We start from the raw sequence: 15,664 nt of genomic DNA, 5'->3' as shown, positions 1-15,664 counted from the left end.
AAAAAAAAAAAAAAAAAAGGCCGAGTCCTTACGGATGAGCAAAAAAAAACACAGTGCCGGCGGATATCGGGACAGACACCGAAATATCGGGACGTCTGGTTACCCTACACACCACAGAACTTCCCCAAAATAATTCACAGAACATATCTTTTAGAAAAACATCCAATTTTAAAAATTGTCAGTGACCCATGGACCCTGGGTAAGTTGTCCCAAAGGTTAGTTACCCTCAATGTTAAAAAAAAGTTACACTTAATATTGCCAGTCTGAATTTCTCTAGCTTCAGTTTCCAGCCATTAGACTGTGTTATACCTTTCTCTGATAGACTGAAGAGCCCATTATTAAATATTTATTCCCCATGTAGATATCAACAGACCGTAATCAAGTCATCCCTTAACCTTCTCCTTCGTAAGCTAAACAGATTGAACTCCTTAAGTCTATCACTAGAAGTATGTTTTCTAATCCTTTAATTGTTCTCGTAGCTCTTCTCTGAATCTTCTCAAATTTATCAACATCCTTCTTGAATTGTGTGCATCTAAACTGGACACAGTATTCCAGCAGGGGTCGCACCAGTGCCAAATACAGAGGTAAAATAACCTCTCTGGTCCTAGTTGAGATTCCAGTCTATGCATCCCGGGACCTCGTTAGCTCTTTTGTCCACAGCATCACACCACAGTTAATATCAATGAAAAATGCTACGCCTACCTCCCAACCTAGCAGAAAACAATCTGCCATGGTACCAATCTGCAAAATCCCTCAGTGCAGGACAAAACTGTTCCATGATCTTCACTTCAATAATGCACCAGAGTTTGCATTTGCATTTAACTCCCTCTCTCCAAAGAAAAACCCTTCTGTAGCTGCCTTAATTATAATAAATGAATCCTCTACAATGTACTTGATTTATAGTAGGCTTCAGAATTCGAGAAACGCTTTTGTAGTAAATGCCACAGGGCTGTCTGTTATCATATCCTCTTTTTCTTAGGGCTACTTAACTTAGGCTCCCAAATGTATTAAACTGCAGTATAACTATCCTCCTTATAACAATACTTCTTTACAACACAAAATGCTTGACTTCCAAAGACAATGTTCTATTAAAAAACAATATTTTCAGTTCACTGGAGAGGGCAACATACTCTTCTATGTTATACAGTGTTTACTACCATTTTCATAGGCAGTGAAATATGGAGTATGACTTTGAATACTGCACTGTTATATGGCCACAATAAATGGAAATTGTCACTTCCACTGGTGACCAGGGTGATTACATGTTACCGCATTGCCTATTGTCGTGATTTATTTTTAAATCATGTACAGGGGGCCCTCAATAAAAACAGCTGAACTCTGTTAAAACAAATACTCACCACTCCCACCAAAAATAAACCAAAAATGTGGTCCAATGGTCCATCTATAAATCATTTGCATCAAACCACCCATCCAGATACATAAACAGATAGGAGGAGAAAAGAGGAGCTAAGTAGGTGTGTAGTAACTAATATGAAAAGGAAAGACTGACAGCAGGGTTTGAAAACAGCCAGAGAGGGGGTCAGATAGACATTGTCAGCAAGAAAGATCCATAGATAGGGCCACAGTGGGAAGGAAACTATAGTAGGAGCTATCAGACCTGGGTACTGACCTCAGCCTTCTGATTAGGGCATGGTCTACTAGAAAATTAGGTTGGTATAACTATGTCACTCAGAAAAAACACACTCTCTGAGCAGTGTAGTTCATCTGACTTAAGTCCCCGAGTAGACACTACTTCTTCTGTCGACATAGCTACTACCTCTCAGGAAGATGGATTACCTCCGACGAGTGTAGTGTCTACACTGCACTGCTGTAGCATTTTAAGTGTAGAATAGCCATACCTCATTGTGTCCCCAAACCTGAAGGAGTTAAAATTTTTACTAGCTCCACGTTTTAAAATCAGGCCCATGATCTGGCATTCTTCTCCATTTGCATTTGCACTTTCATTTGCATTTACATGAATGCATTTTATATTTGATCAGAATGTTGGATCAATAATTCAAACAAATGTCACCTAATAAACTGAAATATTACTGCTTATTTGGCTTATGCTCTGTATGAATCTTTGTTCTATGAGAACCCTTTGGTTTATGTTCTACAGGGATGGCGATTTAATTTTTAAGTTGTTTGCAGTATTGTTGTAGCGGTATTGGTCTCAGGATATTAAAGGGACAAGGTGGGTGAGGTAATATCTTTTATAGGACCAACTTCTGTTGGTGAAAGAGACAAGCTTTTGAACTTACACAGAGCTCTTCTTCACCAACAGAAGTTGGTCCAATAAAAGACATTACCTCACTTACCTTGTTGCTCTAATTTATAAGTGATTTTTATTCTTCTAAACAAATGTTTAAATTGTTTGTATAAATTTGCTTAGGGCATTTGTTATAGGCTGTAACTAGAACTTCCTATTAGAATTATACAATAATTTGAACCTTATCTCATTTTATATGATTTGATTAAAAAAAGAATTACATCTAATTTACTAACATATTAAATGAACGTGATTTTTGCTTTGTTGCAGTTGCAACACTTTCAGTGTTTCAAAAGGGCATGGCAGCATCAGACAGGTTTCATTTATTTTCTTGTATCCACAGCTGTGCTCCCAGACCCATCTGGCCACACAGCTACTAATTTTAAGAGGATGTAATGAACAAGTGACACACAACTGCAAATTCCATCTGCTCAGAAGAGTGGACAACAATACCCTACAATGCAGCCTCCATTTACACTGACACAGAGAGCAGTATTAATTTTTTCCCTCTCATTTGGATGTTAGGCTTTCCACTTTATCACAAGCGAACCTTTCTTCTTCTCCACCTCCTCTCTCCACAATCGCCCTTAGAAAATTGTGTGCTGTACGTAAAAAAACTTGTTGGCAATGTTTTATAATGAAGAAACATTTCCTAGTGATTATAAAAAGAAACTGGGAGTTAGAAGATCTCAATTCTATTCCCAAATTATCTAATGAGTTGTATGACTTTAGGAATTTATGTTTCTCTACACCTTAGTTTTGCCATCTATAAATTGGGGATAATACTGCTACTTTCCTCAATCACAGGAGTATTAGGAAGGAGGTGGGAGACCTAATGTTTGTTAAGCATTAAGAGATCTTAGTACTGAACAGACTTAGAGAAGTGAAACTAATGTATTAAAATTCTAGGCTTAAGAATTATACAAGAACCTCAACTTTGAGTTATTGAGAAACGCAGTGGAACAAAAAAAACTCATGCTGTGGTTGCAAATATTTGAGTAACAAATTTTGTCAGGTAACAAACTGATCTAACAGAATGAATGATACAGTGTTCACAATTAGGCATGCAGTCTAGTATGTCTACGGTTGCAGGGATTCAATTTTTAAAAATAATTTTAACAGATAAAATTGATGGTTTTTTAGCATTTTTCCAATTTTTATTTATTTAAATTTTCACAGTTGTGCAAAAATTATGGGTTTAAACATTTTTTCCTATTTTTATCAATTTAAATTTTCTCAGTTGTGGCAATTAATGGGGGTGTCAGACAACTGCGGATCAGCCAATAATTATTTAATGAGATTCAAAAAGTTAAAGCTTTATAACCATTAAAACACAAAATTATCAACATCACACATCAAAATATACAAAGTAAATATCCTTAAATCAATCTCTAAGTTCTCAAGCAGCATTTTTCTTTCTTTGCCTATGTGTAAATTATGATTATCATCAAAGGTAATATTTTTGTTGGTTTGTATGCACATGGTGAAATTGACATTTACCAATAAAAATTGAATCCTTCCAAGCCTAAATATGTTTTAGAACCGTGTCTAATTTATAAACTTTCAAATAGAAACCCTGCAATGAAAATCATACCAAAAACACTACAAAACTGCTATATTTTCTTTGCAACACGAGTAAATGTTGTCATTTTAATTTTTATATATATCATATCAGCCTTTACAATTTGTGAGCCATATATAAAGGCAACGCCTTAAAACAAATCTAGCTCCCTACTACTGGTAACTTTTGGATCGCTCTTCTGTAAAAGTTATTTTACTCAGAGGATTTCACTCTGAATAATTAATTCTTATGGAAAAAGAGCTACAGATATTAACTGAAAATGATCAGCAGTTTTTTCTCACCACAGTACAGAATTTAAGAGACTAATATCCCTGCTATAGAATTCTGAAGTATGGTTAAACAAGTCTTTAGAAGGAATATCATCTTCTATGAATCTCTATAGAGTTTTGAGAATTGTTTCTGTAGAACCCTACTGATTTCATCTCTATTAAGTTCTGTAGGACTTTTCCATAAAGGAAACATACTTAGTTATTGTATATAATAAATCTGACTCTCCTCTCATTTATGCCAATTTTACATCATTGTAACTCACTACAACTGACTACAATGATTTACACCAGCCTAAGTCTCTGATCCTGCAAACTACTCTACATGGATAGACCCCTACGCCAGCACAAAGCTCCACTGAAGTCAGTAGGGCTCTGAGAATGCTCTGAGGCCTACGCATACTGAGCAGTTTGCAGAGTTGGGGCCTAACCGAGGAAGAAAAATACCAATTTTGGACACGAGACAAACTCCCATACTGTACATAGAGAACTACAGTATTCACAGGAAAAAAGCATTCAGATGTATTTATTTTAAATCCTCCCAGTCCATAAGTATAAATCTCTGAACTGATATCACTTTGAAACTCAATGTGACTGAACATAACAGGTGTGTGTCCCTCCAATTCTAAGCTACTTCTAGTTAGTTTAAACTCAAGCATGTTTGAAAAGGGGAGAAAATAAGGAAGTGACAGTGACACTGGGTATTTCTTTTTTGGGGACAAAACATGAAAACCTGTTGGTGACAAGATATCCCTAACATACCTTGGCAAACTGGATTAACTCAGAAGATTATGAACAGCATGAAATCAGAGGACACTCTTTGGTAAACTGCATCAAGAATGTCGTCATCTATTTGTATCCAACTAGCTCCAGATGAGACAGATTCTTGGTAGGGAGCTAGCTGTATAGGTAAATAATGAGGTAGCTATGTGGAAGAATGGATGGATAGTACATTTCCCATATTCAGAAATTACTTTTTCCTTGGTTCCATCAATGTCCCCTTTATTTAATCAGCCATATTCTCTACTGACTTGTCCCTTGTGCCGTCATGTACATCTGAGCAAAGTGGGTATAAAATGCTACCATTCTAATTTGGTAGCATTTTTTACTTCCTTTGCACAGATGTAAATGGCTGCACAAGGGATTAGGTAGTGGAGAATCAGGCCCCTATTCCTATCCTCTCCAGTGTGTTTGTTATATTTATTAGAGACTATACTGAGGCACAGGCAGCGCAAAACATTACCCATATTTATTTTTTCGTTTCTATTTTGGGCATCAAAGGCTAGGGTTGACTATAGAAAACTTGCACATACTACAGAGGGTCATTTAAAGGAAATCTCAGGCATGTTATTTTTTTCCATGACCTTGCAGTCCCCTTACTGGTGGCTTAGCACAGCCATGCGGCGATACTGGATTAGTGACACATGGAAGAACTCAGTTTAACAACACAACATCTTTTTATTACTGGAAGAAGGTACAGAGGCATTTCTCCTGCTGTTGGTACAGCTTCTCTCTCTCCTTGATGCAGGAAACACTCACTGTTCAACTCCTCTGGGTTACCTCAGGAGACAGAGGTTCTTCTCATCTGGGAGGAGCAACATCCTTTGCCCCACACACAGAACACTGACTCAGGAACGTACTATGAAAACACAATCTTCATGCCAAACTGCTGGCCCAATATATTAACAGCAATCCTTCACAAAGGAATCCCTTTTGTCATAAGGGGAGCTCAGGTGGTGGGTTCTACCAATTTCCTGGCAGCACAGTCAGTGTAGGTTTGGCACCATTGTTCCAAAGCTACTCCCTGTCCTGGCCAGTAGAGCCTGGCTGATACTTGCCTGTGAGATACTTGCCTAGGAGAGAAGGCCTTGAAAGCCAGAGGCTAAGCGACCAAGGGGAGCTAGCGAACAGGGGACCACAAACAGGGGACTTTGAGAGGGGGTTTGAGGGAGGGAGACATAATACAATCGCTGTGGTTAGAAAGGGCCGCAGCGTCAGTGCCAACACTGCTCCTGTCTCCTCCACCTGCGCCTGTATCCAGACTGACAACCTAACCATGGATACCTCTACCCAGATCCTGGTGTGGATTTGCAGAGACTGTGGCCTGCATTTCCCACTCACAGAAAGCCAGGCTGGGGGGGACCATCCAGTGTGAAAGATGTCTGCTGGTGGACTCTCTCAGGAAGCAGGTGGGAGAGCTACAGGAGGAGGTGGCTAGGCTGAGGAGCATCCGTGCCCACGAGGCATTCCTTGACAGTATTCATATGGAGACATCCAAGGCTGAGGAAGCTATCCAGCTACAGAGGACTGCTGTCACACCACCAGGGGAGGAGGATATGGTTCTGTCACAGGGAGGACACTGGCTGCTGGTTACTTCAGGCAGCAGGCAGTGCTCCACTCCTATTCTCAATCCACCCACCATGGTGATGGAAAACCGTTATGCTGTCCTGGCAACAAGAAATGAGGAATCACCCCCGAAGGTGGAGGAGGAGAACCATGTACCCCCAAGGCTGGGAGGACTGCAGCCACCACTCCGAGGAGGAAACGTAGGGTAGTGGTGGTTGGTGACTCTCTTCTGAGGGGGATGCAAGCACCCATCTGTCGCCCTGACACAGCATCCTGGGAGGTATGCTGCTTGCCAGGGGCCCATATCTAAGACGTTACGGAGGGATTGTCGAGGATCATCCAGCCCTCTGACTACTACCCCATGCTAGTCATCCATGTGGGCAGTAATGAAACTGCAAAGTATGACCATCTGCAGATCAGAAGGAGTTGGGAGCGCAGGTGGTGTTCTCTTCAATCCTTCTGGTCAAGGGTAGGGGCCCACGCAGACACAGATGCATCCTGGAGGTGAATGCCTGGCTGCAAGGATGGTGTCGCCAGGAGGGCTTCGGCTTCCTTGACCACGGAATGCTGTTCCAGGAAGAAGAACTGTTAAACAGAGAGGGGATCCACTTATAGAGAAAGGGGAAGAGCATATTTGGATACAGACTGGCTAACATAGTGAGGAGGGCTTTAAACTAGGTTTGAAGGGGGCAGGTGATCAAAGCCCACAGGTAAGTCAAAAACATGGAGACCAGGGGAGAAAGGTCGGAATTTGGAGGGAGCATGGGCTGCTATAGTAGGGATAAGGGAGAGACAAGACAGAACGGGGGGGGGGGGGTGTCAAATCAGTATCTTAGATGTCTGTATATCAATCCGAGAAGTATGGGGAATAAGCAGGAAGAACTTGAAATCCAGGAGACAAGGAGAGCTGGCTGTATTTTAAAGAAGCCTTATTGAGGTTGCAGGAACAAACCATCCTGATGTGCAGAAAGAATAGCAAATATGGCAGGCGACTAGCTTGGCTTAACAGAGAAATCTTCAGTGAGCTTAAACACAAAAAGGAAGCTTACAAGAAGTGGAAATTTGGACAGATGACTAGGGAGGAGTATAAAAATATTGCTCGAGCATGCAGGGGTGTAATCAGGAAGGCCAAAGCACAATTGTAGTTGTAGCTAGCAAGGGATGTGAAGAGCAACAAGAAGGGTTTCTACAGGTATGTTAGCAACAAGAAGGTGGTCAGGGAAAGTGTTGGACCCTTACTGAATGTGGGAGGCAACCTAGTGACAGATGATGTGGAAAAAGCTGAAGTACTCAATGCTGAAATACTCAGTGCTGAAGTACTCAATGCTTCCCAGACAAGGTCAGCTCCCAGACTGCTGCACTGGGCAGCACAGTATGGGGAGGAGATGAGCAGCCCTCAGTGGTGAAAGAACAAGGTTAAGGACTTTTAGAAAAGCTGGACATGCACAAGTCCATGGGGCCGGATCTAATGCATCCAAGGGTGCTGAGGGAGTTGGCTGATGTGATTGCAGAGCCATTGGCCATTAACTTTGAAAACTCGTGGTGATTGGGAGAGGTCCTGGATGATTGGAAAAAGACAAATATAGTGCCCACCTTTAAAAAAAGGAATCCAGGGAACTACAGACCAGTCAGCTTCACCTCAGTCCCTGGAAAAATCATGGAGCAGGTCCTCAAGGAATCCATTTTGAAGCACTTGGAGGAGAGGAAGGTGATCAGGAACAGTCAACATGGATTCACCAAGGGCAAGTCATGCTTGACGAACCTGATTGCCTTCTATAATGAGATAACTGGTTCTGTGGATATGGGGAAAGCGGTGGACGGGATATACTGTGACTTTAGCAAAACTTTTGATACGGTCTCCCACAGTATTCTTGCCAGCAAGTTAAAAAAGTATGGATTGGATGAATAGGCTATAAGGTGGATAGAAAGCTGGCTAGATCATCGGGATCAACAGGTAGTGATCAACGGCTTGATATCTAGTTGGCAGCCGATATCAAGCAGAGTGCTACAGGGGGCAGTCCTTGGGCCGGTTTTGTTCAACATCTTCATTAATGATCTGGATAATGGGATGGATTGCACCCTCAGCAAGTTCGCAGATGACACTAAACTGGAGGGAGACGTAGATCCCCTGGAGGGTAGAGATACAGTGACCTAGACAAATTGGAGGATTGGGCCAAAAGAAATCTGATGAGGTTCAACAAGGACAAGTGCAGATTCCTGCACTTAGGACGGAAGAATCCCATGCACTTCTTCAGGCTGGGGACTGACTGGCTAAGAGGCAGTTTGGCAGAAAAGGACCCAGGGATTGCAGTGAACGAGAAGCTGGATATGAGTCAACAGTGTGCCCTTGTTGCCAAGAAGGCTAACGGCATATTGGGCTGCATTAGTAGGAGCACTGCCAGCAGATAGAGGGAAGTGATTATTCCCCTCTATTTGGCACTGGTGAAGCCACATCTGGAGTATTGCGTCCAGTTTTGGGCCCCCCCACTACAGAAATGATGTGGACAAATTGGAGAGAGTCCAGTGGAGGGCAACGAAAATGATTAGGGGGCTGGGGCACATGACTTATGAGGAGAGGCTGAGGGAACTGGGCTTATTTAGTCTGTAGAAGAGAAGAGTGAGGGGGGATTTGATAGTAGCCTTCAACTACCTGAAGGAGGGAGGGTCCAAAGAGGATGGAGGTAGGCTGTTCTCAGTGGTGGCAGATGACAGAACAAGGAGCAATGGTCTCAAGTTGCAGTGGGGGAGGTCTAGGTTGGATATTAGGAAAAACTATTTCATTAGGAGGGTGGTGAAGCACTGGAATGGGTTACCTAGGGAGGTGGTGGAATCTCCATCCTCAGAGGTTTTTAAGGCCCGGCTGGACAAAGCCCTGGCTGGGATTATTTAGTTGGGGTTGGCCCTGCTTTGAGCAGGGGGTTGAACTAGATGACCTCCTGAGGTCTCTTCCTACCCTAATCTTTTATGATTCTATGAAATGCTAGTAAATAAACACAACTATGACATAGTTGGCATCACAGATCTGACTTGGTGGGATAATACTCATGACTAGAATATTGGTACAGAAGGGTACAACTTGCTCAGGAAGGACAGGCAGGGGAAAAAGGGAGGAGGTGTTGCCTTATATATTAGAAATTATACACTTGGACTGAGGTTGATATGGAAATAGGAGACAGACTTGTTGAAATCTCTGGTTAAGGTATAGGATAAAAAACATGGGTGATATCATGATAGGGATCTACTACAGACCACCCAGCCAGGAAGAAGAGGTTGATGCAGCTTTTTTTTAAACTAACAAAATCATCCAAAGCACAGGACTTGGTGGTGATGGGGGACTTCAACTACCCAGACATCTGTTGGGAAAATAACACAGCAAAGCACACATTATCCAACAAGTTCTTGGAATGCATTGGAGACAATTTTTTTATTTCAGTTGAAGAAAGCTACTAGGAGAGAGGCTGTTCTAGATTTGATTTTGACAAATAGGGAGCAACTGGTTGAGAATTTGAAAGTGGAAGGCTGCTTGGGTGAAAGTGATCATGAAATGATAGAGTTCATGATTCTAAGGAATGATAAGAGGGAGAACAGCAAAATAAAGACAATGGATTTCAAGAAGGCAGACTTTAGCAAACTCAGGGAGTTTTTGGGTAAGATCCCATGGGAAGCAAGTCTAAGGGGAAAAACTATTGAAGACAGTTGGCAGATTTTCAAAGAGACATTATTAATGGCACAAGAGCAAACTATCCCACTCCGTAGGAAAGACAGAAAGTATGGCAAGAGAACACCCTGATTTAACCAGGAGATTTTCAATGATCTAAAAATTAAAAAAGAGTTCTACAAAAAGTGGAAACTAGGTCAAATTACAAAGGATTAATACAAACAAATAACACAGGTATGTAAGGACAAAATTAGAAAGGCCAAGGCACAAAACGGGATCAAACTAGCTAGACATAATGGGTAATAAGAAAACATTCTACAAATTCTTCCTCTAGAAGCAAGAGGAAGACCAAGGAGAGGGTAGGCCTGTTACTCAATGAGGGGAGGGAAACAATAACAGAAAATGTGGAAATGGCAGAGGTGGTTAATGGCTTCTTTGTTTCGGTTTTCACCAAGAAGGTTGGTGGTGATTGGATGCCTAACATACTGAATGCCAGTGAATATGAGGTAGGATCAGAGGCTAAAATAGGGAAAGAACATGTTAAAAATTACTTAGAGAAGTTACATATCTTCAAGTCACCAGAGCCTTATGAAATGCATCCTATAATAGTCAAGGAGATGACTGAGGAGATATCTGAGCTATTAGATATCTGTACATAAAAGATGGGAGAGATTCCAGAAGACTGGAGAAGGGCAACTACAGGGCCCATCTATAAAAAGGGAAATAAGGACAACCTGAGGAATTACAGATCAGTCAGCTTAACTTCTGTACCCAGAAAGATAATGGAGCAAATAATTAAGCAATCAATTTGCAAACATCTAGAAGATAATAAGGTGATAAGTAACAGTCAGCATGGATTTGTCAAGAACAAATTGTGTCAAACCAACCTGATAGCTTTCTTTGACAGGGTAACAAGCCTTGTGGATGGGGGGAAGCGGTTGACATAGTATATCTTGACTTTAGTAAAGCTTTTGATACTCTCTCACATGACCTTCTCATAAACAAACTAGGGAAGTGCAACTTGGATGAAGCTACTATAAAGTGGGTGCATAACTGGTTGGAAAACCATTCCCAGAGAATAGCTATCAGTGGTTCACAGTCATGCTGGAAGGGCATAACGAGTATGGTCCCACAGGGATCAGTTCTGGGTCTGATTCTGTTCAATATCTTCATCAATGATTTAGATAATGGCATAGACAGTATACTTATAAAGTTTGCAGATGATACCAAGAGGGGAGGGATTGCAAGTGCTTTGGAGGATAGGATTATAATTCAAAGTCATCTGGACAAACTGGAGAAATGGTCTGAAGTAAATAGGATGAAATTCAATAAGGATAAATGCAAAGTACTCCACTTAGGAAGGAAGAACTAGTTGCACACATACAAAATGGGAAATGACTGCCTAGGAAAGAGTACTGTGGAAACGACATCTGGTGGTCATAGTGGACCACAAGCTAAATATGAGTCAACGGTGTAACACTGTTGCAAAAAAAGTGAACATAATTCTGGGATGTATTAGCAGGAGTGTTGCAAGCAAGACATAAGAAGTATTTCTTCCGCTCTACTTCATGCTGATTAGTCCTCAACTGGAGTATTGTGTCCAGTTCTGGGCACCACATTTCAGGAAAGATGTGGACAAATTGGAGAAAGTCCAGAGAAGAGCAACAAAAATGATTAAAGGTCTAGAAAACATCACCTACGAGGGAAGGTTGAAAAAATTGGGTTTGTTTAATCTGGAGAAGAGAAGACTGAGAGGGGACATGATAACAGTTTTCAAGTACATAAAAGGTTGTTACAAGGAGGAGGGGAAAAAATTGTTCTTCTTAACCTCTGAGGATAGGACAAGAAGCAATGGGCTTAAATTGCAGCAAGGGAGATTTAGGTTGGACATTAGGAAAAAATTCCTAACTGTGAGGGTGGTTAAGCACTGGAAAAATTGCGTAGGGAGGTTGTGGAATCTCCATCACTGGAGATTTTTAAGAGCAGTTTAGACAAACACTTGTCAGGGATGGTCTAGATAATACTTAATCCTGCCATGAGTGCAGGAGACTGGACTAGATGACCTCTCAAGGTCCCTTCCAGTCCTATAATTCTATAATTGTCTTCATTTGGTACTGGCTGCTGTTGGAAGACATGATACTTGGCTAGCTAGACCATTGTTCTCACCCAGTATGGCCACTCTTATGTTCACCAGTTTCAGGCGGGTTTGTACTCAGCAAGGCTCAGCTGTGGTTCTGCTGCTGCAGCTACTCTGCTATTTATACTTGTGCTAATTCAATGAGAGCTAGTGCAAGTATGTGCACATGAGCAGGGGAATCACACCCCTAGCTCATAATATAGATGTAGTCTCAGAGTTATGTCCTCAGACAGGGGTCCTTCCCATCTGGGAGGTGCCATATCCTTTAGGGGCTGCCTGAGGATGTGCCACACACCCAAACCGAGCCAGAACAATGACTATATTACAATATTTGATAATATTTTTTAAAAGGACAAAATACTGCACACTCAAAACAAGTACGGTCACCCTGGTTCAACTAAATTTTGATATTTATAAGTCCTTAGTTGCCACTCTGACATTATCAACATGGATAAAATTGCTCATTGAGGAAATTAAAAAGTACTAAATGGGAATGACTGAAAGAAACTTTGTTACTTTAAATCCTGCATTAAAATGAAAAACAATCAGAGTTTGACAAGACAAGCTAATTAGTAAAATAGCTCTGAAATGTACAGCACCTTCAGGGCAGTTGATTCAAAAAGGTTTCATGTAATTTTCAGGGGGGGGGGGGGTTCTATATTTTTTTCAAACAAACTTTGTAAACTCTTTGGGTGAAATGCAGCCCTGCTGGAACTCCACTCACTTCCCTGGTTATGAGGAGACGATTGTTTCACTGTTAATTTGTCCTCTTCTCTCCCTTCTCCTCACATTCTACCTTCTTTCTTTGTTTATATCCACTTATTGTCTCACCTTACATGTTTAGACTGCAAGCTCTTTGGGGCGGGTACTGTCTATTATATGTCTGTACAGAGTATAGTGTAATGAGGTCCTGTTGCTTGATAGGGGCCTCTAGGCACTACTGCAGTACATCTTAATACATTAATTAAATAATAATTACAACAACTGCAGTTATGCCTGGGATGGATTTGCCCTTATAATACTTCTGTTATCTACAAGTTAGCAATTTGCAAGTGTCAATAGATTTTTAGAAGGGAGGATTACTGCACCACATGTTGAAGTCACTATGAGTAAATAAAATCCTTGGAAAATACACCTAAGTATGTTTTTTTCACAGATTTGGCAACAAGACTGGATACTGCCAGGATTATTTATTATGTTGTCTCCAGACTATTTGCTACCATTGCAATTACCTCAGAATTTTGTATGTCAGCTACTTTTCAAACACATATTACGGGCTTGATCTGACCCTTACTGAAGTTAATCGCAAGTCCCATTGATTTTAATGGTACACTATCCAGGTCTGTATTCTTTAAAGAAAATAAAGCCATACCCGTAGCACATATGAACCCTGTTGCTTATTACAGTTCACCAACAAAAACTTTGTTAATGCAGAGTTAAATTTGTGTTGTGGTGTCTTGTGGCCTGTCAGCACCTCAAACTCAGCTACTCAATCCACTGAGGTAATGAAAACTTAAGCCTCTGAAAACCAAGAAATACACAGTTAAAGTACATGTCATCCTTGCAAGGTAACCTTAACTCTGACCGTGGGAGCTGGCAACAGTTAGTGGGAACAGTTGAGTAAGGAAGGTGCCATAATAAGTAGACAGAGTTCAACTACTTCGTATCTCCAAAGTTATCCAGAAAAGAAGATGGACATCTGGGACATGTTCAGAATGAAGCCAGAGCATTTGACATGGCAACCATGCTATCAGACAGCTGAAGAACACAGAGAAGGTGCTGAGAGGGAAAACGTCTGTGCTTTAAAAATGCAGAGAACATACAAAGCAGCTCAGGATAGACGGGGACTCAGATTTATCTACATGCACTCCAATTTCATTCACTGTGCTAGATGTAGCTGTATTGAAAGGTTCAGAGATTAGGTGGAGCAGGTTAGAAGAGCTGTCACTGTGACATGATGACAGTAATTTGGTGAAGGGGCTGTGATATTTAGCAAGTCTGGGTGGTTTGTATGGAATTGGCTCCATGTTTGTGTAGACATCGTTTCTTTGCTATGTCTGACCTAAGCCCGAGTTTTGCTTTAGCAAAGCAAAGATATTATACCTTGCCCTACAGTGTTTATTGTGCTGTTCCCTAACTGTTCTGCAGCATTTGCAAGGGATTCTAGAATGTGTGTTATGGGCATACTGGGGCATCACTCCACGAAGGCAGAGCTAAGGTTGCATTGCAGGGATGGCATATTGCAAGGCTTGCAGGTACCTTAACTGTTTTCAAAGGCTTAAGTTTGCTTTCCTTAACTCTTCACTTCCTGCTTTTCAGAGGTTTGAGTGTAGCTGAATCTGATGTTCTGGAAGGGCACGAGGCACTACTGGGCAACCTTAACTCTGCATTAACAAAGTGTTTTCTCATTGTATTTCCTAATTTTTTGAACAGAAAAAGAGATGTTATTTGTAGGAGATAGTGTTACATTAAGAAGGTATAGTTATCAACATGGTATGCAGGTGGAACTGAGGACAGATTAAAGATACCATATGGCATGTATGTGGGGTCTTTCGCCTTCCTCTGTGTTTCATTACAGTCAAAAGGTGATAATGCTCATGCTATGACATTTTTTTGAGTGTGGAGGTGCTGACAGGATAGGGAGAGAAAACAGATGTTTTCACAATATTTATAATTATTATTCCATGTAGTTTATAGTAACTTTAAGCACATGAGAGGAGACTGGTGTGTGTCGCTTCTCGCCCTCTCCTTATCCCACCATCCCCCATAGCATACACCCATTCCAGAGCATATAACTGCCCCGCCGGCATTTGCAAATCCCCCTCCCCTGCCCATCTCTGTATCTGCAGCTACAGCTGACTGTTAGCAAGCTCAGAGGAGGACATTCAGGGCGTCTTCACTACCGTTCTACAGCAGTGCCGATGCGCTATGTAGACGAGAGAGCACTCTTCTGTCGACGTAATTACTCCACCAAAACGAGAGGCAGAAACTATGTCGGCAGGAGAGCATCTCCAGCTAACATAGTGCGGTGTAGACACTGCTTTAAGTTAAGGTAATTTACGTCGCTTAGAGGGGTGGTTTTTTCACACCCCCGAGTGACGTAAGTTACATCAACTTAAGCAGTAGTGTAGACAAGTCCTCAAAGAGGTGTGAAATGGTCCATTCATCTCAATGAGATGTCCCCAATGAATGAGAACACACCATGAAGATGAATGCAGCCTGAAAAGGGCTCAGAGAGGTAAGAGCTGCTCTGTTCATCTCAGTGGGTGTTCTCACTCCATCGCATTTGTGGGTCTGTACCAAGCACTAAGCAATCCTGTTCTCTGCTCCTCATCCTGGTCTCAGGATTGTCTTTGGTGCATGCTCTGGTCATGCCGCTTCTCAGCTCCCAATTATGATCTCAGTG

General features: G+C 41.5%; 1 protein-coding gene across 2 annotated transcripts in view; it reads right to left on the bottom strand.

Annotated features, from left to right (window-relative positions):
* Nucleotides 1-15,664, bottom strand: part of TRIQK (triple QxxK/R motif containing) — a 75,046-nt gene that overhangs the window by 3,278 nt on the left and 56,104 nt on the right. The gene's annotated exons all lie outside the window — the stretch shown is intronic.

Source organism: Emys orbicularis, chromosome 2 (genome assembly GCF_028017835.1).
Source record: "Emys orbicularis isolate rEmyOrb1 chromosome 2, rEmyOrb1.hap1, whole genome shotgun sequence".
Taxonomy (NCBI): domain Eukaryota; kingdom Metazoa; phylum Chordata; order Testudines; family Emydidae; genus Emys; species Emys orbicularis.
Note: the sequence above shows the minus strand (reverse complement) of the source record. Positions and strands in the feature narration are given on the sequence as shown.